Below are 26,882 nucleotides of genomic sequence, written 5' to 3'. Positions count from 1 at the left end.
CCGCAACTGGAGCATCCGCACAACCTCTGCTTGAAAACCTCCAGGGAAGGAAAGTCTCCCTGTCTTGAGAGATCTTCCTAAGGCTGAGTTGGCATCTCAAACTCTTGAACCTTTATTGGCATTTATGCCAGATTGCAGTAGGGTTTTCCACAATAAAAACCTAAATCTAATGCTTAAGTTAATGTATAACGTTATAGGATACACTTCGTTTCGTGTGGCAGAAACGTGGCCACTATCTGAATCTTATAGGTCAGGATGGCCTTGTCTGTGTCCAGATGTCGCTCCCCACTAACAACCAACTGAAGAACCAACTTCGATCGAATGGTCTCATCTCAGGGACAGTGCAAAAGAACATGCATGACCCAGTCTAGTTGTGTCATAGAATCGCAGTCGGGTTGGAAGGGACCCCAGGGGTCATCCAGTCCAGCCCCCTCCGATGCCGGAATCTCAGCTCAAGCACCCCTGAGAGATGGTCATCCAGCCTCTGCTGAAAAGCCTCCAGGAAAGGCGAGTCCACTCTGTGAGTTGCGTTTTCAGCACTCCCCCCTGCAGGACTGGCAAAGGGGTCCCATTCAGTCTTGCTAGCATGGATGCCCTGTGGTCATTCAGGGTGGTCCAAGGGGAGATTCCCCAAATTGGTTCCGAAGTTCTTGGAAATGGTCATCTAGCCACCTGTGTCTAGTTCTCTCAAATGCAGGATTTCCCCATCAGTAGTGCAGTCAGCATCTCGTTTCTTGCCTTTTAATTTGTTATTCCTTATTGAATTTATATGATGCCCTCCAACTCAACACCTCACAGATCTCAATCCGGCAGCTTGCGTCCTGCTTCCTAGAGCCCAGAAAACCAGCTTGCTCCACCTTCCCTTGAGATATTTGAAGATGGCTCTCATACCTCCTTTCAGTCTCCTCTTTTCCAAGCTAAACATCCCCAGCTCCTTCAACTGTTCCTCATCAGGCTTGGTTTCCAGACCCTTGGTCATCTTGGTCTCCCTCCTCTGCCCACCTTCCCACCTGGTCAGCATCCTTCTTATAATGTGGTGCCCAGAACTGGACCCAGGACTCCCAGGTGGGGTCTGACCAAGGAAGAACCGAATGCTCTGGAGGGCAGGATCCGAACTCAGGGCTTCAAGTTGCAAGAAAGGAGATTCTGACTAAATTGTGGGAAGAACTTTCTGAGGGCAAGAGCCGTTGGGCAGTGGAGCTGCCTCCCTGGGAGGTGGAGGTTTCTAAGCAGAGGTTGGAGGGCCACCTGCAGGGGCCTAATCAGGGGGTTGGACTACAGGACCTTTGGGGACCCCTTCCCACTCTGCAATTCTAGGAATCCATGGCTTTTGCAGGGAGAGAGGCACAGGCACTACGAGAAAGCGCAAAACCTTCCAAGGAGGACGAAGGTCACTCTGGGAAGGGATCACGTTCAGCCACATCCTTCCTGCTCCTTCTATTGGCACCTCCGCCCTGGGGGGGGGGGCAGGGACTTCTTCTCAGACAGGATTGCCTCTCCCCTCCTGCAATTCCTTTCGTTTGCTCCCCACCTCCCCAGATTGCTTCAGGACCCCCCCCCCATGCGCTGAGACAGGGTCAGCGGATCCCTGCTTATTTGACCACAAGGGGTCAAGTGGGGCTGCTTGTCAAAGGGGGTTTAAAACTGGGGGGGGGGATGAAGGAGGACAGTGAATCTTGGGGGTTTGGAAGGGGTCTGACTGCAGCAGAGAGAGATAGAGATGGAGAGACAGAGAGAGAGATGGAGAAGGCTTTGGGCTTTGATGGAGCTGCCTGATTCACTCCTGGACCACGAAAGCAAAGAATCCGACAGTTTGTAGGGACCCCAGAGGGTCATCCAGCCCAACCCCCAGCAGTGCGGGACCCACAGCCAAGGCTTCCATGACAGGTGGCTTAAAACCCTCCTCCCCGCACTGGCCTCTCTGCCCGGGCCCCAAGAGGAAAAGGGCTGGCCAGAAATACCCTCTCTCAACTGGGCACCCTGAACCAAAGCAGGGCACCTCTACCCTCTGGGCGTGGTTGGTACTAGGCTGGGCCTGAAAGCTCCGCCCCTGAGGGGGAGGGCCAAGTGCCACAGCCCCAATGAGGACCAGAAAGTTGCTTCTCGTGAGCAACGTGAAAGTCGGATTCCCAGACCCAGTTTTATACTATGCGGCCTAGGACCCACATACCTATGGGACCGCCTCTCCTGGTCTGCCCCACGGAGGACCTTAAGGTCCACAAATGACAACACTTTGGAGGTCGCAAGGTGATTAGATTGGTCTCAACTAGGGCCAGGGCCTTTTCAGTACTGGCCCCGACTTGGTGGAACGCTCTCCCACAAGAGACCAGGGCCCTGCGGGACTTGACATCTTTCCGCAGGGCCTGCAAGACGGAGCTGTTCCGCCTGGCCTTTGGTCTGGACTCAGTCTGACCCTTATGTTTCCCTCCCCTTACGGTCTTGATTTATCAGCTATTTTAAAATGAGGCTGCATTTTAAATTGCATATTAACCTGTATTTTAATTTTTTTTCTATTTTTATTTTTTTCTATTATGTTTTCATTGTAATTTTATTGGTGCTAGCCGCCCTGAGCCTGGCTTTGGCCGGAGAGGGCGGGGTATAAATAAAAACATGAGAGAGACCTGGATTTGAATCCTCACTTGGCCATGAAGCTCAGTGGGTGGGACTGGGAGCAGTCCCTGCTCTCTCAGCCTAGCCTTCCTCACAGGGGTGTTGGGAGGATAAAACAGTGGGGAGGGGGGAGGAGAAGACCCATGCATGCCCCCTTGAGCTCCTTGGAGAACAAAGATGGGCTTGGCAGCAGTGGCCTCAGTTCTCCAGCTGTGCAATGGGCAGAGCAGGGGCAGAGGCGAGCTCACAAGGTGGCACAGTTGCCCGGCTCTGTTGCTCAGCCCACAAGGCCACCCCGAAAGTGACTGACTGCTGGGGGGAGCCCTCCAGCATCTGCCACTCCCCCCATCTGCCAGCCTGCACCCCCATTAAAAGAGCACCCGCTGGGCCCCTGCAAAGCCCCAGAGAGAGGCCTGGACGGGCAAAGCCAGCGCCAGGCGCCTGCCACCCGCCCAGACCCAGTTAAAAATAGCCTCCTGCCGCCTCCACAGAGCAAGTAAGACTATCCTGAGGATGAATCACGAGAGTGGCCCCCCCTGCCCTTCAGCACGTGCTCAGAGGCTCCTTGCGGACGCAGCAGGTTTCCTCTTCCAGCCTCGCACACAAACCTCTCCTCCTGCTCCTCCTCCTCCCCCTGCCCTGCACCAGGGCCTTTGCAGATCCAGGAGGGTGCAGAAGCCGGAAGGAGACTCTGCCTCTGCCCTGGAGAGCAAAAGGCACTCTGCGCGGGCTCAGAGGCTACCCAAACTAACAGCAGCGTACACGAAGTGTCCAAAGAGATCAGCCCCCCCGGATCCAGCCCTGAAAGCTGACATAAAGGCCGAGGGATGTCATACTGTGAAGCAACCTTGTGCCTCTGGGCATGTGCAGAGTGCATTTCTATCAGGCCTGAATAAGCCCCAGAGGCCACAACACTGAGCTGACCAGGTTGGAGGCTGCGGGAGCTGGAAAATATTCCCTCCACCTCAACCTTTATCCATCAGGAGAACCACAATGTAATAATAAGAATAAGAATAACAGTAATAATAACAGTAATAATAATAACAATAACTGTGTTAGCCACACTGAGCCCGGCTTCAGCTGGGGAGGGCAGGATATAAATACAATTATTATTATTATTATTATTATTATTATTATTATTATTATTATACCTCTTCCACTTCTCTTGGCAAAAAGAGACTCAACTCCATGTCCCGCTGGATGTTGTGGGAATCAGAGAACGGCAGAGTTGGAAGGGACCCCCCAGGGTCATCCAGTCCACCCCCCTGCAATGCAGGGATCTGAGCTCAAGCATCCACGACTGATGGCCACCCAGCCTCTGCCGAAAAACCTCCAAGGAAAGAAGTCCCGAAAGCACTCTGCATGTGGGAAGCCAAACCACAACGAGGGGGTTGGACTAGATGACCCCGGGGACCCCTTCCAGCTGTGACTGGGGGGTCATTGCCACCCCCTGAAGGGCACCTCCGGACCACAGAAGAATGGAAGCAGCGGCTTCTCTCTCCAGAAGCCAACGGCCAGGAATCTCCCCTCTGGGCACCCAGGAACCGGCCCCCTCCACTCACCCCATAGGCTCCTGCGGCTGCGGCTTCCTCCGTGGGGCGGGCAGAGGGGTCCGGCGGGTTTCCTGCCCGGGAGCTGCTCAGGAAGCAGGAAATCCTGCCAAAGGCTGCCTGTCGGCTGCCAGGGTGGCAGCCCCTGGGCAGGGAGGGAGGGCAGGCAGGCAGCTGCCTCCGCAGGAGAAGGGGGCACCCTCTGCCCAAGCGGCTGCCCTGGCACTGCCCTCGGAGGAGGCTGCAGAGTTTTTTATACCTGCCTCCTGGCAGGGAGAGAGGGAGGGAGGGGGGAGGAAAAGTCCCCACAGCAGCAAGGAAGGGTGTGGGGAGGGACGCTGGTCCCCATAAGTGCCACTTCAGCGCTGGCCACTCCTCCAGCGGGCACCGCAAACACACACACACACACACACACACACACACACAGAGCGCAGGCCACAGCTGCTCCCCTGCCCGCCAGCTGCCCTGCCCTGCCTTTCCCACCCCCCACTTGTGGAAAGCACTCTTTGCATGCTCAGAGGCCCTCTCTCCCTACCCCTGCCCATCACCCCATGAAAAACGGGTTCTGGGGCCAAAGGGGACCATTCAGAGCAAGATTCCCCAACCTCCAGATGTTTTGGGACTACAACTCCCATGATCCCTAGCTAGCAGGACCAGCGGTCAGGGATGATGGGAATTGTCCTCTCAAAACATCTGGAGGGCTGAGGTGGAGGAAGCCTGACCTATAGGGCAGCCCAGATGCCCCTCTTGAGAAACGCAGGATCCGGCCATGACTCTCCCCTCCTGCAGCTTCCAGTCACTGCGATTGGGAAGCATTTAATAATAATAATAATAAAAGTTTATTTATATCCTGCCCTCCCCAGCCGAAGCCGGGCTCAGAGCAGCTGCCTCTGAGAGGGAGGGCAGAGCAGAGCCTCTCTCCTCTCCAATCTACTCTGGATCCACACTGAGGTCGCCTGCCATCTCTTCCCCCTGTGGCAGGGAGTCCCACAGCTCCATGGTGCACTGTGGAGGAGCAGGAGAGAGCCCTGCTGGGGATTGGGGGGAGGAGGAGGCTCCTCTGAAAGTGGGCCAATCTTGGGCAGGGGCTCCCTGGCCTGATGGCCGGCACAGGGTTGGACTAGATGACCCCTGGGTTCCCTTCCGGCTCCAGGCTTCTATGGCGGGAAGGGAGAGACACCCCTGGGATTGTGCAGCTGGAGAAGGGGGCAGGGGAGGGCCCTGGGTGAGGCACCCACAGGGGGGGGCGCTGTGGGGTGGGGGCCCTGCAAGGCTCCAGCCGCCTCCCCCCCCCCACCCAGCCAATTCCTCCTCCCGCGGGTGCTGGCTGCTGTGTCAGCAGGGCGGCCGGCTGGCCTGGGTGGTAAACCAGCCCCTGCTGCTAATGCCAGGGTTGCGGCAGGGTGCCCTCCCCCCCCCCCCGTCGCCCAGACAGCCTCTCCCTCTTCTGGCCCCACGGCCCTGTTAGGGGGTCATTACCTCCCCCCCCCACAAGCAGGCTGGTTATATCCTGCCCCCCTTCTGCCCTCAGGCAAGACAGCTCACCTGTCCTGGAGGAGCAGCAAACAGGTAGGACCTAGTTGCAGGGGGAGAACATGAATGACACCTCAGCACCTTCTCTCAGAAACTCTCTTTGAGAGGGTCAGGCTGGATGACCTTTGGGGAGCCCTTCCAATTCTAGGATTCAATGGCTTTGGAAGGCAGGAGGGCTCTCCTTCATTGGAGGTTTCTCAGCAAAGCTCAGGTGGTCACCTGCCAGGGATTCTTGAACTGAGATGCCTGCCTGGCAAGGGGGTCAGGCTGGATGACCTTTGGGGGAACCTTCCATCTCAACAGTTCCAGGAGAGGGAACTGGATTCTCCCTCTTCCTCTGCCAGGCAGACACCCCAAAGGGGAGGGATCAATGAATCACAGAAGCGCAGAGTTGGAAGGGACCTCCAAGGCCCATCTAGTCTGACCCCTGGCAATGCAGGAATCGCAGCGCAAGAATCCTTGACTAAGAAAGGAGAGCCGAGTTGAGCTTCTCCTCTTTCTTCCTGTATTAAAATGTCACAGAGTAGACCCCAAGGGTCATGCAGCCCACCCCACAATGCAAAGGGGGAGCCAGAGAAGGCCTCTGCCCCACGGCGAGGCCCAACGGGGCAGTAAATTGGAAGCCTGAAAGTGCAACCAGCCCCTCTTTCAATGCTCCCCTCCTTCCTCGGTTTCCCCTCGCAAGCAACCACACCCTGAACTGCTTGCAAAGAGGGGTGGGGTGTTGCTAGAGGGCATCACTGGGGAGCAGAGGCCAGTCAAGAGCAAGGCCAGGCCCAGCGCCCAACCCCCCAAATATGCCCCCCAAGAGAGTGGGGTCTAGCAGAGAGTCAGACTGGGAGCCGGGAGGCCAGAGTTCAAATCCCTGCTCGGTCGTGAAGCTCCCTGGGGGTGGCCTGGGGGGCCACCCCATGCTTTGCAGCCTGACCTCCTTTGCAGGGTTGTTCTGGGGATTAAATGAGGATATAAATTCAAAAGCGGTAAATAGGCAAGATTCCCTTCCTTGCAGATGTAAAGACTAAGAGGGTCTCCCTCCCCACAGGGTATAAATAATAAAGTAATAATCCTATTAATGGCCTGAATGGAGGACCCTGTCCAGCCACCTCTCAGGGATTCCTCAGCTGCAACTCCTGCCTTGGAGGGGGCTGGGCTGGATGGCCTTTGGGGGTCCCTTCCAGCTTGGCAACTGCTTGGTTCTCTGACTCTGGTGGAAGCAGAAGGGGAGGGCTGAGCCTACGGCAGGAGGCTCTTTGGCTACTGGGAGCCCCCCGCTGGCGCCCGGAGCCCTCCAGTGACCCCAAAGAACTTGAAAGGCCCTCCTGCCCCACGGCAGGCGCTGGGCTAATTGGCATGGGCCGCCAGAGGCCCCCCGAAGCCGGCAGGAGGAGGAGGAGGGCCGGGCGAGTAGAGGCAGTGCTCTGCCCTTCCCTGCGTCTGGCCTGCCCTTCCTGGCTGCCACTCAGGCCCCCCACTGCCCCCTAAGCGGCCCTAATGAGGCGTGGGGAGCCGCCTCTGGGGCAGTGCCAGCCGGGGCAAGCGCTGCGTCATCTTTGTCCTGGCCGGCCGTGGGGGTCCCATCCGGCCAAAGTCAAAGGCACAGCACCCCCCAAGTCCCCACTGGGCATCTGGGGGGGCAGCAAAGATGGCGGCCCCTGTCAGTCACAGGGCGGTGGGTCACAGAGGCAGGCAGTCAGAGAACCGTGGAACTGGAAGGGAGTTGGAAGGGGGCCCTGGGGCTCATCTAGTCCACCCCCTTTGCAAGGCAACAATCACAGCTCAGGCAATCTGCACCAAGGTTTTCATTAAGGTCGGGTTTTTGGAACCTGGGTTCTGCAACCCCTTCCCCCCCCCCGGTGTCCTTCACTGGGCCTGACTCCTTTTCCACCGTGCCCACCTTGCAGCTGGCAAACTCTCCTGGGCACCAGCAGGAAGAACCTCTTTCTGCAGCTGCAACCCCCCCAAAAAACCAACCCCCCTGCTCCCCACTTCTGGGCAAGGGTAGCAGGAGTGGGTCTTAGCTTAGTTTGGGGGTCACAGCTTGCAACGCAGCGGGTTGGACTAGATGACCGTTGGGTCCCTTCCAGAACTACGGTCCAATGTGCTCCTTGCGGGATTGAGCAGAAGGACTATCGATATATGAATGGCGACTCTAGACAGACCCCCAGACCCCACTTGGCACAGGACCCTCGTGTCACCCCCCATGTCCTGCCCCAGGGCGGCTGATGCTCTTGGGGCGGGGTCCCCTTCCCCGCCCCCCCAGTGCCAGAGGCGGCCGGCAGACCCCCACCGCGCTGTGCAAATCTACATTCTTCCCCTTGACAGGGCGGAATAATTGGGCTGGCGCAGCGCCCTGACCCGCGGCTCAACCTGGGGCCGCCATTGTGAAATCCGGCCCCACAAGCAGCGCCCTGCACTTCCTGCCCCCCCAGCCCAGCCCCCAAATCACCTTCACTGCGGACGGCCGAGTCAGCACGCAGCCGGTTGCACAACACAAGGCACACACAGCGCAGCCAGGAAAGCGAGGAAGGAGCCACTTGTCAAAGCACAAAACTCAGCCTGAGGGTCGCAGCTTTAAGGCCCACCTTGGGGGTTGGGATAGATGACCCTCAGGGTCCCTTCTAACTCTGCAATGCTATAAATCTAGGACTCCTGGGCCAGAAGCCCTCCAGATCAGGCATGCCCAAATTCGGCCCTCCAGATGTTTTGGGACTACAACTCCCATCATCTCTAGCTAACAGGACCAGTGGTCAGGGATGATGGGAACTGTAGTCCCAAAACATCTGGAGGGCCAAGGTGGAGGATGTCCGCTCCAGATACTCAGCTGGAGGGTGCAGAGGCTGCTGGGAGTTGTAGTTCAGCCACATCTGGACAAAATCTGGAAACAAAGCCCTGCCCTACACTTTCAAGAGGGAGTTTCCAAAGAAGGGGGCTCATTCTGCCCCTCACACCCAGCAAGCCCCCTCCCCAGACTGTCTCTACCCCCCAGCAAAGCTCCGCTCCCCTCCTCATTAAGGAAGCCGCCTTAGTCAGACCATCTAGATCACTCATACCTGCGCTGACTGGAGATATTCCTGGGTCTACCAGGAGATGCTGTCGGGGTTTGAACTCGAGTCCTTCTGCATTCCACGACTGAGAAGTGTGGCACCCCCCATTTGCCTATTGCAAAGGCCCCACCAGCAGAGGAGGCCGGGCAAAGCACATTCAGAGAAGGCCGCTCCCCGCCCCCCCCCCCGTCCTCCGCCAGGAACACCCCTTCCCTCCCCAAAGCCCTGATTCATCCCTGATGGGAAACACAGAAGTGACTCAGCTCCTCCCGTGCCCTTGGAAACCTCCTTCTCTAAAGCCTGTTTGGGGAGGAAGCCACTCTGTCTGGTGGCAGGAGGTTCCAAAGGCTGCGCAAGGAAGCAGCTTTCTCTCGAGCAGGGGGGAGAAAGGGGTGGCTGGACAGCATCCCGGTTCCTGCTGCTCTGCTCAGTCTCAGCCCCCAAAAGGTGGTATAAGACTCAAACCCCAAACCCAACACCCTACCGCTCACCCTCCCCACGTCCAACGGCAGGGGGCGCACTCACCTCCTCGCCAAATTCCTACAGGGTCTCTAGTCCTCAGGAAGGCCTTGCCATCTCAAAGTCGGCCAGTGAATAGGATACTGAAAAAGAAGACATCCAGGAAGGGGGTGAGCCCCCTCTTTGGGGGTGCTGCTGGTCCCCCATCCATCTCACCCCCAGGGACACCCCTTCTGCGGACGCGGGTTGCAAGAGGGGATGGGAGCCGCCTCTGAACCTGTCCAAATGTCCAGCACGCCTGGGCCCACACTGAGCCCCCCAACCAGGCCCAGGCGGCTTCCAGAGGGGAATGCACGCAACCAGGCACTCAGAGCGCACAGCGCATCGCAGAGTCACAGCGCTGCCCGTGGCACCAAGGACAAGCGCCTCCTCGTCTCTGCTTCCCCTCACGTAATGCATCGGTGCAGCAAATTGCGAAATATACGAGCGGAGTCTCCTTACGCAGGGGGCAGCTAACCTACGGAACTCACTGCCACAGGAGGTGGGGAGGGCCACCAACTTGGGCAGCTTCCAAAGAGCACAGGGCAACTTTGTGCAGGAGGAAAGGGCTATTGGAAACCAGGGTGGCTGGACTCTGCCCTCCCCAGTCAGAGACGGCCGGCCGTACTTCTGAATCCCTGTTTCTGGAAGCCCCAGGAGGGGAGAGGGCTCTGGGGCTCCAGTCCCGCTTGCAGGTCCGTCCCCCCCCCCCAGCATCTGGGCAACTGCTGTGAGAACAGGAGGCTGGGCCAGAGGGGCCTCTGGCCTGATCCAGCACATACAATTCTTCATCTGCTTGTAATTTGAAAACATGCAAAGCTATGCAAAGAAGGCAGAACAGCAAAACAAGGCCACAGATCAGGAAAACTCAAAGCTGCGTCTCAAAGACCAGTGGAACAAACTCTGTTGGGGCTGCTTAGAATCATGGAAGGATCCCCTGAGGGTCATCTAGTCCAGGAACCTCAGCTCAAGAGTCCATGACAGGTGGCCTCTGCTGTTCCACAGCTCTTCTGGCCTTGGGCTCCCTCCCAAGTCTGCAATTCGATGAATGGGAGGCAGATCTTAAAACGTGAGCAAGTCTGTAGGGCAGATCACACAATCATGGGGCTATAGAGCTGGAAGAGACCCCCAAAGTCCAGCCGCCGGCAGTGCAGGAATCCCAGGCCATTGGGGGCCTCAAAGGTCAAAGGAAGCCATTCAGGCATTAGGAGGTGCTTAAATGAACAAGCAGGAAATGAGAATGCCAGCACCAAAAATGAGCAGGTAAACAAGCGAGGGACCACAAGGAGCCTCAGGTGAGATGGCAGACACCTCACCCGCCACAGTCTGGCCTGGCAGGAGCTCCTGGACCGTCTCCAAGGGCAGCCCCACAGAGAGAGCACAGAGGTAGTCTAACCTTGGCGTGACAAAGGTGTCTGCGTCCACGTCTGAGTTTAGGAAGGATTTTAAGTCCTTTCTGGCAGGGGAAACCAAGCAGGTATCAGAGAGATGATTGCCAAAGAAGAAGTTCCGTGGGGTAGGGGGGCTGGGAAAAACTTCACACCCGGCAACCAATTTGTCCCTTGGTTTTCAGAGAGTAGATGGGGAGACGAGTCTAAAAAGCCCAGGGCACAAGATTTCTTGGCCCTCTAGTGGCTCTGGTGGCCGCTAACATACCGTATTTTTCACTCCATAAGACAAACTTTTTTCCTCCTAAAAAGTAAGGGGAAATGTCTGTGTGTCTTATGGAGCGAATGCTTGGTCCCTGGAGCTGAATTGCCCAGGGGCAAAAAGCAGATCGTGCTTTTTTTTTTAGAAAGAGGGAAGGGGGTGTTGAAACAAAGCCACTGAGCAGCTGGTTGGCAAGCGATTGGGAGGGAGATAAGGGACTCTAGAGATAAAGGAGGCTGCCTGGGAGGGGGGAGGTAAAAGCACATGGATCCTCAGGATTTTTGCATTGGATCACCCCAAATTCACCATCAGATCACATAGCATGTCCATGGCTATAACCTGCACCAAAAAATCACGCACCCACTGTTGTGTGGGGCCGCAATGGCGCAAAAACGTGGTTACAAAGCACGGATCAACATGGATTCTCAGGATTTTTGCATTGGGTCACCCCAAATTCACCATCAGATCACATAGCATGTCTGTGGCCACAGCATGAACCACAAAAATCATACATCCACCGTTTCATTCAGAATATTTTTTTTCTTGTTTTCCTCCTCTAAAAAATAGGTGCGCCTTATGGAGCGAAAAAAAATTGGCATTTAGCATTAACTCTGGAAGTGTGGACTCAATTCTGACCAAATTAAGCCCCCTAGAGCAGACTATACATCATTATGACTCCCTCTCCAAATGTCACAGAACCACAGAAATGCAGAGTTGGAGGGGACCCCGAGGGTCATCTAGTGCCGCCCCCGCACATGACTCGTTGCGGGTTCAAGACCCCTTGGCTCCCCTCCCTGGGATTGTGGCCTCTGTCTCCTGCTGGCAGCTTCGAGGAGCCACGGGTAAGAACTGAGCACAGGGAAGCCAAGGTGGGCGAACGACCCCAAAGGAGCAGGACGTGCCCCCACCAGAGGTGCTTGTTGAACGGTCACTGTAAAATGTGAAGGTTCATTCTTGTTTCACAAGTTGTGTATGTCTTTAAGGGCCAGGGCAAATAACGAGACCCAGTCTTGCAGCTGTGAAACATAGCAGGTGCTGCTGAGTTGTGCTCATCAAGCTGTGTCAGCAATTGGGTCTAGTATATAAGGAACAGCACCTAACTCCTCTCCCATGACCCTGGGGGGTGGGTTGGTGGTTGGGTTGGGTTGTTATCTTTAGTGTAAAAGGAGGGCTTTTTTGTTATTAAAACCTTGTTTAAAAGTTATTTTGAGTTCCTGGTTATGCATGGTCTCCCCAGCAAGCTCTCTGCAGCGCTACTATACTGCAAACAGCCAACAGTGCTGCCCCTCCCCTAACACCCCTGTGGCCACACAGAAACGCAGCAAAGTGCTGCACCCCAAAAACATCCCGCCCTAGGGAAAAAAGAAAGGGGGCACAGACCCACAAGTCCAGTCCCAGGAGGTGATGGCACCCGGTCCAGCCTGGCCCCAGAGAGCCCCATCTGCAAGGGCTGCCCCTTCCCCTGGCCAAGGGGTCCCCCAGGGCCCCCTTCAAGGAGCCAGGAGGTGCCTTTCTCCCCATTGTTCCACTTCTTATCTTGGCTGGATAAGGCCAATGTTGTCCTGGATCTCTGGAGTCAGTCAGCACGGGCTCCCTTAATCTCGCCTAATGTTTAACTGAATTCTGCCCTCTCCTAATCAGGACCCACAACTCCTGGGTTTTTTTTGCCTGGTCCTTGGAGGGCAGAAGATGAAAAGGTGTCTCCAAGGACTTGTGGCTGTCACAGGGAAGGGGACAAGGAGGGACCCCTCTGAATCAGGCATTGCGAGAGCTCAGCCACGGAACCAGATTTCAAAACACCGGAGCAACCAAAGCCCCAGAAATAAATGGGCGAGGCTTTGGAGCATGAACAGAGTGCAGCTCTCTCCCCACTCCTCCAGGCATTGGCTTGCAGAAGTCATTCTGTTTCCCCACAATCTCCTTGTCTTCCTTTAGCACGTTTTTGCCCCCCTGGTCACCCAAGGGTTAACCCCTTCCTAGCCTAGAGGGCCTCCTGCAGCAAATGTATTTAAACCACTTCTGGCTGTTGGTCTCAATGATTTTACCAATGTGCTCTTCAAAGCCCTTTTATTTATTAGCATCCTGTACTATCTACTTTAACTTTCTTTGGCCAAAGTTTGTGCTCCTTTTCGTTCTCTTCATTCAGACAGAACTTGCATTTTTCAAAAGAAGCCTTCGGGTCTCCAATGGTTTCTCCAACTCCTGATCATTTTGGAGAGATTTAATCCTCCATTATTTACCTTTCTACTTCCTTGCGAGGAATATTATCAATGATGACGATGTAAATAAATAAATAAATAAATAAAAGAAAGAAAGAAATTTTGCATCCTGCCCTTCACCCTACGATCCCAGAGCGGTTCACAACAGAAAAATGCAAAATGAGGACAAAATACATTATTATGCATGTCGAAGGATGCACTTTAGACCACTTCCACCTCCACACTCCAGCAAATTCCCAGAATGCTGCTCCTACAGACCGAACTCCACCCCCACCTGCATTAGGGCTGGGCGAGGTCTGGTTTTCAACATCGTGATACACCATGAGCCATACATCATGCTATACCGATAAATGTATCACAATGTCTGAAATAAGGGTGGAGTTAGGGAGAGGCAGTGGCAGGCGCCACGGTTTCCCTCCCATCGTAATTTTGGCATAGGGCGCACACACGTCATGATTTGCAATATATTGCCAGGTCAAAAATTATGAAACCAAAATCATGATATGGACTTGAATCCGGTGTTCAGTGATATATTGATATATTGCCCTGATACGGAAAGGGGGGGGGGGCATGTCTTCTTTACCTTCTTCTTCGCTACAATATATCCATTTATTCCAATTGTCAATGTCAAAAGGGACTAAAATCTATAAAATTCATAGAAAATCAGCGTGCCAGTTTGCTCAATTACTCTAGGACTCCATCACACCTCCCCTGTCCAGCATAATCCCTCAAGCAAGGTGTCAAGACCCTAATCCTTTCAAATTGCTCTGATCAGCCTTTCCTCCAGACAATGTCAGGTGGCAGACTATGCATATTTGGGACTATTGTTTTCTCATCCCCAGGAAGTGTTTATCTGTACATATCTCCAGCTCTGCATATTCCCCCCTCCCTCCTCCTTATGTTAATCCGGTGTAGCTCTGCATATTCCCCCCCTCCCTCCTCCATATGTTAATCTGTGTAACCCAACCTCCCTTTAATATATTCATGATGTAATCAGTGTAACCAAACCTCTCTTTAATGTATTCATGACGTGTTTTGCACTGTATTCTGGGACATGGAGGGAGTTTCAAAAACTCATGTCACCCCTTTCTCACTGTTCAATCTCGCCTTGAACCTGTTGCGCAATAAACTTGGATCTTCTGCAGTTTGCTCCTGTCTCCGGCTGAGCTCATTTTCCTCCGCAGGGACCCACGGACTTAGTCCGATGAGCTGGGTGGCAGAGCAGCCTCGCACCCAGATTTTAGCCGTAACAGTTGGCTGCCCAACGTGGGGCATGCGGTTCTCCCGCGTTGCTGACCGGGGGCCCCGAAATCTTCAGCCGGCACCAGGCCATTTTGCCTGGGAAGATCCTTTGGACCCCCGGCCATCTTCCGGGCGGTAATCAAAAGCCCCAGGAGTTCAGCCGGGGAGCAAAGAGGGATCCAGCCGGCTTATTCATCCTGGGATCATCATAGAAGACGCGTGAGTATAAGAGAAAGGAAAAACCCAGTGCACTGGTGGGAAAGGGGTGGAAATCTCCTGGCAACTGAATTCTCTGCCCTCCTCTCTATCGCTCCTTCTCGCCTGTCTCTTGGTCCAATTGGTGAGAGAGACCGTGGACTGCTGCTCGACCCAAAAGGGGGGTTCTGAGCTCTATCTCTTTCTCTATATTTCTCCAGCCAGCCGCACCAATTGGGAGCCCGAAAGTAAGACGGAGAGACCCGACTTGAAAGATAGCCGACTCTCCGCAACGGGTATCCCAGTTGAAAGCAAGGGGTTGGAGTTCTTTTTCCAAACTTCCCGAGCGTCCTTGCTAGGGGGCAGGAAGTGGTCTTGCTTTCTATCCAATCCCAGCCGCACTGGTCGGTGCCACGTAACACGTGTATCGTGCGTGAGCCCGCTTCCAAAAGCAAGGGGGATTTTCGGTTCGAAACTCTATCCAGGGATCACCCGATCTGGCACCGCACGGCGCGGGCGTTCAGTAGGGCCCCTTTTCCTGAGATTGACGATAGGTAGGAGGTTGCCAGGAGGGATAGCCCATGAGGAATTGGGCGGGATCGGCAGAGTGGAAAAGGACCCCAGGTTATTGACTAAGGAAATAGGAAGGAATACCGGATAGCTAGAGCTCTTTAAAAACCCTCTAAGGAAGTTGCCAAGCGACTAAAGACCCCTCTTTACTATAAATCCCGTATTAAGTATATCAATCTCCTAGATATACCAATCCTTATCGCCCTTTCTCTTCCCTCTTTCTGTCTAGACACGCGTAAAACATAAAATGGGTACCCAGGCTTCCAAACGCGAGCGGGCTCACTCTGGGAAGAAGGCTTCTAGAAAGCCATCTCAGTCTCAGAAGGACCCTGACTCTCCTCTCCAATTTGTCATCACGTATTGGAAGACGATTCCTGGCCACAAATTATTATTGAAGCAAAATTAGAGAACCTCTGTTCTGAAATCTGGCCCACCAGCACCGCCTCCGCCAAGCCCGAATTGCGTTGGCCGGCTGGTTAACTGGTGGTGTTTGAAGAGGCAAGGAGGCTCTTAAAACCATGTGGGACCTTCCTACTAATTTCACTTAATGAAGCTAAAGAAGCTAAAGGAAGCAGCCCAACTCCTTGCAATAACCAACTAAAGGATGAGAGTATATATGTTTACATGTTGTCTGTTATGTGTGTTGTGTGTTAATACATATATGAGAATATGTGTGTTTACATGTTGTCTGTTATGTGTGTTGTCTGTTCCTTCTGTCTCTGACAGACTGCCTTTCTTAAGCGCGCATAGTTTAAACTGCAAGCTTGCTTCAAAATTTTAAATTTAAGGAAGCTATGCTGGACCTTATCAGTCCTAAATAAGACAAAATGAGAATGAATGGTGCAAATGTTTACCCCACCTCTTGCTTTGCCGCAACTTTTCAGATCGTGAGTCTACAGTCTATTTTGGAATGTGAATGTTTCTAATGTGAATTAGATGTTTCTGCTGCAAAAGCGTAGGTGAGCACAACTGCTCTCTCAAGCTAAAATGCAGTGTATTTATTTCATGAAGCACATGCCTATGAAAGTATGGTCTTCCTTCTAAGAAAATATCTGAGTCCAGTTTTAACTTTGATTTGGTTGGACAGAAGAGTTATTGTAAGGCTCCTGATATCAGGCCTCTTTTCTTAGAAAATGCCCCCCCCCCCCTGTTTCATTCTGTCTCTTTCAGGGTTTTTTTTTCTTTCCTCTTCTTCTGTGCCAGGTAAATTTACTTCCGAGTAAGCTTCCTTTAAAGGAAACTGCAAAGGGGGGGGGGGCATAGATTAGATTTACTATTCCTCTGCAAATTCAGATTAGGCTTACTATTCCTCTGCAAATTCAGGAAAAATTGTCACTTTTGTATTCCCTTTAAATCAAATCTATGGCTGTTTTAACTATGCTTTATAAGAGATCCTCTCCCTATCTTAAGAAAATGTTCACTTCAATCTTTCTTTAAAGATCATTTGTCTAGGAACTTGCACTCTAAGAAACTTGCACGTCTAAGGAAGTAAACTCAAACTAATCTCAAGATCTGCTAAAGGGTTCTGTATAAAGTTGGGAATTTTTATTTTCCTCTTCCCTAGTACATGATAGGAGCATTGATTGTGCTCTCTTCCCCAGTAGTGCCTGTGTACATAAGTATGTGTGTGTAGTACAAATCTTGCGGTGAACCCTTTATTTTGGAGGGTTGGACTAGATGACCCCAGGGTCCCTTTCGACTCTCCCAATTTGTGGCTGTGTGGAAGGACATGTGTCCGCAAGCATTGCAGGGTAATTCTTAAATTCTGGTGTGGTGATGGAGTTGAAATTCAGCCTAGCTTTGCTCTTTAGTTTTAAAAGGTGAGAGGTGAAGCTGTGATGTTTTGAAGCACAACTGGTAATATCAAGCATTTCAGTGATTACAGTGTTTATCATTTTGTCTACTATTTAAAATCAGACTTCAAAGTCAATTCAAAGTTTCAACACATACAAATACATATGGGCCTTGACCAATCCTGTAAATAAAGGGGCAGGAAAATTTTGTCTGCAAATGGTAAGGCCGAAATAACTTAGAATGTTAAAAAAAAAAAAAAAAAAATCCTATGAATTGACTCTGGCCATTTTTTCCCATATATAAGGGCGCGGCATTGTTCCACGAATGGCCAGAGGGATATTAGCCCTTTCCTGTACATAAAGGAAGCAGTCGCTTTGCTTGGGCTGAAATTGCTAGCTTTTGTTGGTGAATACTTCAATTGCTGAGTTTCCCTTTTTTGTTTTAAATCTAACCCTCTTTTAAAATCTACTCCTTACCCTTCCCTTATTCAAATTCTAATTTTGCCGAAAGATGCAACATTTCAATAGTATAAAAGATTTGCTGAGACATGAACTCCACACATGCACAGAGACTAGATCAGCTAAAAAAAAAAAAGATAGGAAAAGAAGAGAGAGGAAGGAGGGGGAACTGTAGGGGGGGGGAGAGGAGGTTTATGTAAAACTTGGAACCATTGAGAGAAATCACCCTTAATGTGTCTCAAGTTTGAAATCTTAACATGTCAAATTCTTTTCACAGGTAAATATCAAAGCATTCCACCCCTCAATGGGATTTAAGTCACAGACTTTGTTTGTGTGCATTTTAGGAACAGCATTTCCTGACAGGCTTCTCACATGAAATAATTTTCCCTTTTAACAGGATATGTGAACCCCGATAACAAAGTGTTTGTCCCTTTTTCCTCCCACAACAACTTTCTTTCTGTTCTGTGAAATCCCTGCTGTATTAGTGACTTCCATCCCTTTGTGTCTTTGACACTTTTAAAGTTATAAATAATCTGTTTCCATTTATTTAATCCATTTTTCCATGATGTCTATGAAATTAATCGAAGCATAACCAAACATTGTTTGTGGAATGGTATTTGTTTACCTTTTGCCTGAGCATTTCTTATTAATTCTGTCATTCGGCTGTTCAAGGTACTTGCACAAAGTTACATTGCCATTAAGTCATTTTCCAGTATTTTGCTATTAACACTCTAGCCGATGTTGTCACATCAAGAAACACTCTTTTATTTTCATTGTTACTTCAGATTTCTTAAAATTCTGTATCTTAGCATTTATTTATTTTGGTTCCTCATAGGTCATTGTGTGTGTGTGTTTGTGTGTGTGTTTTATTATTATTTTAACTGTGTCTTTTAAGTCCACCCTGTCCTTACAGGATATCACTTCTACAAGTGTGTTACTACAGATCCAATGAAAAGCTTCGCTACCACGAGACTTATTACCTGCAGCAACAACAACAGATACCAAAGTTTTCAAAGTGGCCACAGCAATTTCTTTCAAAGGGGAAGTGGGGCTGACAAAGAGGGGAGGAGTTGAATTGCAAGGACATTTTTGACTTTATATTCAACTGATATTTAATTAGTTTGTTGTGTATTATGTGTTATTATGTAGGAATGTTGAAATGTGTTTGACAGTGTTATTTCCACAAAGGGAGGAATTTTTGTGTGTGTGTGTGTAATTGTCTTATGTTTAATGTATACTGCCTTATTCCTTATACCCCAATGGAGGATTTTCATACATTTTATGCTTTCTAATGGATCAGGCTATTGTGTAGTTCAATGTTTAGATAACCACATTTCGCTGTCCCACCTGGCACACTGCCAACCTTCCCTACCCATTTTAAAATGTGTTAAAACTCGCTTTACCAAGGAGAAGCTTCAGGAAGGTGTATATGCCTTGATTTAGCAGGAATGATCCCTTATAGAGTTAAATTGACTTATTTGGACAAGTGCCCCTTTTAAGAATGGTTTTCTTTTAACAGATTGGTTTGAAGAGTTAAGAACCATGGGGCAAGATAAATTCAAATTGGACCCAGTGTGAATTGGGCATGTGTATCCAGGCTGCAATTAGCTTTTGGTCCTTTAAGTGCAAGTGAGCAACTTCCCATGACTGCAAGACCAGAGCCTCTAAAATAAAACCCCATAGAAAGGCCAAGGTAAAGACATTTCCCTCAGGACGTGTCCAAACCTGCCAGCTGTGATGGGTGCCAGGCAACATGGCTAATATGAAAGCCCTAAGTGGATTCACCAGGGATTGCCACTACTGTGACACGTGAGACCACAGAAGAGCTACCTTGACACCTGAGAACACAAAATGGCGGGGGGCAAAGCAAACTGCATTTTTTTCCAGTCAATAGTGGACCTTCCTGCTAAACGTAAAGCATAGACCACTACTGAACAAAATACAACAGGTGTTCCTTTATGCGATATCCTATATCCAGCTATCTGCACTACTATACTTGCAAATGACCTTAAGAGGCATGGCTTGCAAGTCCCCTTCAGGTTTGCACAAACCCACACATCTAGTACGATAGATACAAAGTTATTATTTAGTGCATATCTATATAACATAAACATACATTGTATTGGTCCGTGTTGCTCCCTCCTTTGTTGCCCTGCTCAACCCACCTCCTTTTCCATTAGGGCCTATTCCCACTCACACGGCACCCCTACCTTCACCGAGATTTAGGGTGCGGAGAAAAGATTTGCAAGTTCTTACAGAACTTTAATGCAAATCTATCTCCGAATGGGGGACTGATACGGAAAGGGGGGGGGGGCATGTCTTCTTTACCTTCTTCTTCGCTACAATATATCCATTTATTCCAATTGTCAATGTCAAAAGGGACTAAAATCTATAAAATTCATAGAAAATCAGCGTGCCAGTTTGCTCAATTACTCTAGGACTCCATCACACCTCCCCTGTCCAGCATAATCCCTCAAGCAAGGTGTCAAGACCCTAATCCTTTCAAATTGCTCTGATCAGCCTTTCCTCCAGACAATGTCAGGTGGCAGACTATGCATATTTGGGACTATTGTTTTCTCATCCCCAGGAAGTGTTTATCTGTACATATCTCCAGCTCTGCATATTCCCCCCTCCCTCCTCCTTATGTTAATCCGGTGTAGCTCTGCATATTCCCCCCCTCCCTCCTCCATATGTTAATCTGTGTAACCCAACCTCCCTTTAATATATTCATGATGTAATCAGTGTAACCAAACCTCTCTTCAATGTATTCATGACGTGTTTTGCACTGTATTCTGGGACATGGAGGGAGTTTCAAAAACTCATGTCACCCCTTTCTCACTGTTCAATCTCGCCTTGAACCTGTTGCGCAATAAACTTGGATCTTCTGCAGTTTGCTCCTGTCTCCGGCTGAGCTCATTTTCCTCCGCAGGGACCCACGGACTTAGTCCGATGAGCTGGGTGGCAGAGCAGCCTCGCACCCAGATTTTAGCCGTAACAGCCCAGTCCTAACTTGCATAAAAGAAGCCAAGAGAGTTTCAACCATATCACTGCCTCACTTTGTTGTTGTTGTTGTTGTTTAGTCGTGTCCGCCTCTTGGTGACCCCCTGGACCAGAGCACGCCAGGCCCTCCTGTCTTCCACTGCCTCCCGCAGTTTGGTCAGACTCATGTTTGTAGCTTTGAGAACACTGTCCAACCATCTCGTCCTCTGTCGTCCCCTTCTCCTTGTGCCCTCCATCCTTCCCTATATCGGGGTCTTTTCCAGGGAGTCTTCTCAGAAGAACCTCATGAGAACATGAGGTGGCCAAAGTTTTGGAGCCTCAGCTTCACGATCTGTCCTTCCAGTGAGCACTCAGGGCTGATTTCCTTCAGAATGGATCTGTTTGATCTTCTTGCAGTCCATGGGACTCTCCAGAGTCTCCTCCAGCACCAGAATTCAAAAGCATCCATTCTTCAGTGATCAGCCTTCTTTATGGTCCAGCTCTCACATCCATACATCACTACTGGGAAAACCATGGCTTTAACTATACGGACCTTTGTTGGCAAGGTGATGTCTCTGCTTTTTAAGATGCTGTCTAAGTTTGCCATCGCCTTTCTCCCAAGGAGCAGGCGTCTTTTAATTTCCTGACTGCTGTCACCATCTGCAGTGATCATGGAGCCCAAGAAAGTAAAATCTCTCCCTGCCTCCATTTCTTCCCCTTCTATTTGCCAGGAGGTGATGGGACCAGTGGCCATGATCTTTCATTTTTTTATGTTTTATGCCTCACTACCAGGCCTTTACTAAGGTTGCCAACATGGTGCCCTCCGTAGGGGGTTGAACTAAAACTCCAATTGCTGACCAATATCCTCATTGTGACGAAGTTTCCTCTTTGGAAGTCAAATGGGATTGTGCACGATTTTCTGGGCAATTGGTCAGTTAAATGCATATTTAATTTAATAGCACAGTGGCTGCTGTTCCCAAGTGGTTGGGCAACTGTGCCATCTCATGCCAGGTTTTGGGTGCCACTCAAGGTTCAGTCTAGGGGTGCCCCCCTGGTCAATTCCACCACCCACAACGAATCTGCCCCTTTGGGTAATTCTAGCTTGCTGGATTCAGTGCTGTGTCTGACGTCCAGAGTGAAACCACCTCCGAAACGCCGCTCTCTGTCCTGCCTAGAGTTCGCAGCCAGAGATAACCGCCAGGTTTCTGAGATATTCTCTGCACCAAAGCCGTCCTCTAAGACTTAAGCGCTCCGCTTTGCCCCTCTTGACTCAGAGGCTTCTAGCACTGGCACAGAAACACTTGCAGACAATCTCTCCCAAGTGCCTTTGGGGCAAGATGGAAGAACTGCTGGGCTGCGCACAGGTGGCTGGCGGCAAAATGTTTTGCACCTGGCAAGGGTGGTTTGCAGAACGTTCAGCTCAGGATTCCGCAGAGAGGGAAGGAGCACTTTCCGTGGGGCGGAAGTGTGCACAGAGTCCTTCCTTCCAGATTTCGGAGGGATGTCTCCCTCGATGGTCTTGCCAGACTTTCGATCCGAGGACAGGACGTCCTGCACCAGGCGGGGGGTTGGACCAGATAATTATTCTTTGCAAGATTAATTATATATTGTATTTTTAATTAACGTCGTTATGCTTGCAAACCGCTCCGGGAATATTTATTGATGGGTAGTTAGATAAATTTGATTAGCGGCAATAAATAACCCTGTTCCTGATCTGGAGGCTGGATGCGGCCCATTGAGCGCCGGCATTCCTCCCCTCCCACCAGTGCCAGAATTAGACCTGAAAACCCCCTGGGAGCCACTAGGAGGTTTTTTTTGGGGGGGCTGTTGTTTGGGGAGGGGGGTCGCAGCTGCGGAAGGAAAGGCTAAACCTCCCCAAGCGATGCGTTACTCCCAGTGCCCAAAATGTCCCTGTGCCACCCTTAGGTTCATAGAATCACAGAACGGAAGTGTTGGAAGGGATCCAAAAGGTCACATGGTCCAAGCCCAGGCAGAGCAAAGGCACAGAGGTGTCAAGAACGAACGGGTGAGGCAGAGACACAAAATGTGTCTGAATGCCTGCCTCTTTGCAAGTATTTGTATGCCTGCGTGTGGATGCATGTGGTTTTTTTTGGGAGGGGTCTCTGCCTACTAGTGGCTCTGGCCACACCCCTTACATTTGGCCCCATAACCTTGGCCAGGGGTCAGCAACCTTTTTCAGCAGGGGGCCGGTCCACCGTCCCTCAGACCTTGTGGGGGGCCAGACTGTATTTGGGGGGAAGAAATGAACAAATTCCTATGCCCCACAAATAACCCAGAGATGCATTTTTAAGAAAAGGACACATTCTACTCATGTAAAAACACGCTGATTCCCGGACGGTCCGTGGGCCAGATTTAGAAGGCGATTGGGCCGCATCCGGCCCCCGGGCCTTAGGTTGGCCATCAGGGAATGAGGCCTCAGGCTGACAAAACGCCCCCCCCCCTTTTCAGCTCTGAATGAAGAAGAGGCGGAAACTCTGAACCAAAGATGCGTCATGTCAGGAAATGAGTGATATGCAAAACTTGTGGGCTGGAAAGAGGATGAGACAAATTCATGGAGGGGGGGGGCTCTCCATGGCGCGCCTGAACCCCCCTTTCTGGAAACCCCAGGAGGGGAGAGAGCTCTTGTGCTCAGATCCTGCTTGCTGGTTCCCCACACACATCTGGTTGGCGACTGGGAGAAGAGGCTGCTGGCCCAGATGGGCCTCCTCTGGCCTCATCCAGCACCAGCCAAGCTCTTCTGGTGTGCTTGTTACTCACTGGGGAAACCCCACAACCCTCGGCCACGAGTGGGATGCCGGAGGCAGGTCTTCAAACTTGCCTTCCAGCTCAAGTTGGAAGGGCCCCCAGAAGTGATGGAAGCAGGCCTACCTCTGCCCATGTGCAGAGTGCCATTTGCTTCACAAATGGGGATTTGCATCATCATTAGGGGAAGGATGTGCCAGACTTGGCCCAACTCTTTGCTCCAAGGACTGGCTATGGGCCCCCTGTCTCCCAATTTGCCTAACCCTCTTTGAAACTCAACCAGGTTGGTGGTCATCACTGCCTCCTGTGGCAGGGAGTTCCACAGTTCAACTCAGCACTATACGAAGCTCTTTCTTGTCCCTCTCCCGAATCTTCCAACCTTCAACCTAATGCAGTGTCAGAAACTCAGCTATATAAGCTCAGCACTAAAGGGCATCTTGAACCTCGGCTGCAGTCGCCACAATGGGATATCTATTCTTCAGGGGGCTGGACTAGATGACCCTTGGGGTCCCTTCTATGATTCCATTGTCCTATGCTCTCAGCTACGTTGCCTGCCTGCCGCTTGCTCTTCCAACAGTCTCCTTGTCCCAGGATGCAAGACGGAGAAACACACCCAGTGGGAATGGAAATGGCAATAGCTATGGACTAAGGCAGAGGTTTTTAAACGGCGGTCACCAACCTGATGCCCAGAAATCTCCAGGAATTTGCACCTGGACCAGCGCCAGCAGCAAAATGCACCAGGCAGATGTCAAACACTGCATGGGATGCCCATGAATTCTAGTGTTACGAGAGAGGAAGAAGAACTTTATAAACATCTATCCCATTGCCTCTGACACGCCTTTTCTCTCAACTAAAAAGTTGCAAGTGTTGCAGGCCTTCCTCACAGGGGCATCGCTCCTGGACCATTTTGCTCACCCTTTTCTGAACCCTCCCCAGTTCTACGGATCGGGACCAGCACCTGACAGCGCCGTCCCCCATTCAGAACCAGCCACTGACTCTCCTCTTCTGTGGAAAACCAGCTGACCGGCACATCTTTGCAGGCCTGGGCTGGCTGGCTTCCCTCTCACTAAGGCCCCCGGCCCTCCCCCTTCCTCCCACAAACCGCCCCCCCTCCGGCCCCAAAAGCCGGACTTCAAAACCAGACCGGTGTGGCAGATGCAACCCAGCCAGCCGCACAACCCATCATTAGGGGCCAGCAAGAGACTCCAGCGGTCGGACTGGGAAGAACGCAGGACAGGAGAGGGAGAAGCGGAGACGGAGGACCAGGGCCCAGCCAGCTCAGAACTGTCAACACTGATGGGCAGAAGCAGCGCTTTGGGTTTGGTCTTTCTTGGCTCTCCCTGGCAGGGGAGACGCTGGCAGGGACTGAACAGGCACCCTTCTCTACGCAGAGCTTTTTGATACAATTTATAGGCTGTTGTTTCTACACAAAACACTACTGTTTCTAAGCAAAGTTGCAAAAGAGTTATAATCTGTTTAAATTAACTAGACGTCTGAAAAGTGTTCAACGGGGGGGGGGGGGGCTGCTGGGTCTCAGCTGGGAGGCAGAGCCACAGAATTGGGCCAACAGGACCAAGGGCCCATCCTGCAGATGCTCCACCGAAGATGCTCTGCCCAGGGTTTGAAATTCGGCCACTTGCAACCAAGTGTAGATGGCTGTGAGCCAGGATGGGGCCTGACATTTCCACCTGGGGATCCTTGGATCGGGACTGTTTTCACACACTAAGATCCCATCCTGTAGAATTCTGTTATATTTTATCTGCACAATCTGAATGAACTTCTGTAACCAAAATGCTTTTTCTGGGCAGCCTGAGCAGGAGTAGCGAACGACGTTATAATGAATTGCCGGCGCTTGTCTTCACTCCCCCTTCACCCTGCTCACATATGTGAAGAATCTGCCTACATTATGAATGGTCACCATTAAGAAAAAGAAGTCTGAATAGACTAATATATATGTGGACAGTCCCTGGATCAAGGAATTTCCTTCTTTAAGTTCTCAATAATTCTTAACCCATCTCAAGGTTGTCCTCTAAACTAGCCAGATGTTTCACTGAGAATCAATCACAGTCAGCCCATCATTTGAAAAATAAGACTTCAGAGCCGTCCGGCCCCCAAATGGCAACTAGACATTGAGTTTTGGTGCCTGCAACCTTGGTTTAAGGAGCCTTTTGGCCCCTAGCTTATACACCTGAGTTTCTAACACTGGCTAGACCACTGAACTACAGCCCTGCTCCCCCCTCCCAGCTTCCTCTAACACTTGTGCCAAGCCAGGGGCGGAATCTCAGCTCCCCCCTCTCTGTGCCTGCTCCTGGTCCAGGGGGCACCCCCAGGATTCCTGCAGGGAGGGGGCAAATGGGGGGGCGGGATGCCAGCTGTACAACCTCCTGGTCAAGATGCTCTGCCCAGCAGCCGCCCCCCCAAGGCAGTGGAAGAGAGGAGCAGCCCTTGCAAGGACCCCACCCCAATCTCTCTCCTCCAGAACGCTGTTCTGCTGTTGCTGGTTTTATGCATTTTCAGGGCAACCATTTCTACCCTGCTTCAATGACCAAAGAAAGAGAAGCAGCCCAGGAGAGGCTGCAGGATCAGGCCCACCCCCCCAGCCTCCTCTTCTCACAGTGGCCAACCAGATGCCCAAAAGGAAGCCCGCAGGCAGGATTTGAACACAGCCCTCTCCCCTCCTGCGGTTCCCAGATAGCCTGGCTGCCTCCAACTGCAAACACAGAACAGAGCCATCGTGGACGGGGGCCACCCACAGCCCTCGCCTCCTCCATCATTTGGTCCATTCCTATTTTAAAGCTCTCTGGGTTTGCAGCCATCGCTGCCTGTTGTGGGAGGGAGTTCCACAGTTTAACACTGCACTGCGTGAAGAAGGACTTTCCTTCATCTTCCAACCTTCAGCTTCATCCACTGAGAGACCCCCATTTCCTCTGTTATAAAGGATGGGGGAAATGGACTCCTGTTGCCCCCGCCAAGAGGCCCTTCCACATGGCAAGGTGCAGGACAGCGGCTCCACCCCCATCGTTCTGCCCGGACACTGAGGTCCAGCTCCAAGGGCCTTCTGGCGATTCCCTTACTGTGAGAAGCAAAGCTACAGGGAACCAGGCAGACGGCCTTCTCGGTGGTGGCACCCGCCCTGTGGAACGCCTCCCACCAGATGCCAAAGAGAAGAACAACTATCTGACTTTTAGAAGACATCTGAAGGCAGCCCTCTTTAGGGAAGCTTTTAATGTTTAACAGACCACTGTATTTTAAGATTCTGTTGGAAGCCGCCCAGAGTGGCTGGGAAAACCCAGTCAGATGGGCGGGGTATAAACAATAAGTTTTATTATTATTATTAGGCTGTGGAGTGGACTCTCTCTCCTTCCTTGGAGGTTTTTAAGCAGGGATTCTTTGGCTGCGTCTCCAGAATTGCAGGGGGTTGAACTAGATGGCCCTTGGGGGTCCCCTCCAACGCTTACAAATGGGACGGTTCCATAAGCGGCCGCCCGGCCCCCTCCTGCGATGGCAGGCCCACAGCAGGCCCTTCCCCCTGAGCGTGAGAAAGCAGAGATGAGGATCTCGAGAAGGAAGCCCCAAAAACACCTCCTCGGCTGCTTCCCAGGTGGGTGGGGCAGCACCTGCAATTACGCAGCCCTGGACCTGTTCACCCAGGCCCCCTCCCCACCCCGGGGAGCGCAAGGAGCCGAGAACAAAACCCACTAATTACTCCGACACAATGAGCCTCAGGAACTCTGCTGACAGCAGCTGCCGGCCTGTTTCACCGCAGAGAGAAATCTA

The 26,882-nt window shown here is 51.7% G+C and overlaps 2 protein-coding genes across 6 annotated transcripts in view; both read right to left on the bottom strand.

The window, feature by feature from the left end:
• LOC310827696 (uncharacterized protein) overlaps positions 1-26,882 on the bottom strand; it is a 751,453-nt gene that overhangs the window by 561,818 nt on the left and 162,753 nt on the right. The gene's annotated exons all lie outside the window — the stretch shown is intronic.
• Positions 1-26,882, bottom strand: part of SLC4A2 (solute carrier family 4 member 2) — a 64,341-nt gene that overhangs the window by 33,969 nt on the left and 3,490 nt on the right. The window contains exon 1 of one of the 4 annotated variants that reach the window (XM_083703951.1): positions 9,263-9,340. The exons of 1 other annotated variant lie outside the window; for it this stretch is intronic. The gene's annotated coding sequence lies outside the window, so the exon portion shown is untranslated. Of the gene's footprint in view, positions 1-4,172; positions 4,387-9,262; positions 9,341-26,882 lie in introns of those variants that run through there. 2 more of the 4 variants (XM_083703956.1, XM_083703953.1) reach the window with 2 other exon arrangements.

The sequence above is a fragment of the Podarcis gaigeae genome (genome assembly GCF_964106915.1).
Source record: "Podarcis gaigeae genome assembly, chromosome: 12".
Lineage (NCBI taxonomy): Eukaryota > Metazoa > Chordata > Lepidosauria > Squamata > Lacertidae > Podarcis > Podarcis gaigeae.
Note: the sequence above shows the minus strand (reverse complement) of the source record. Positions and strands in the feature narration are given on the sequence as shown.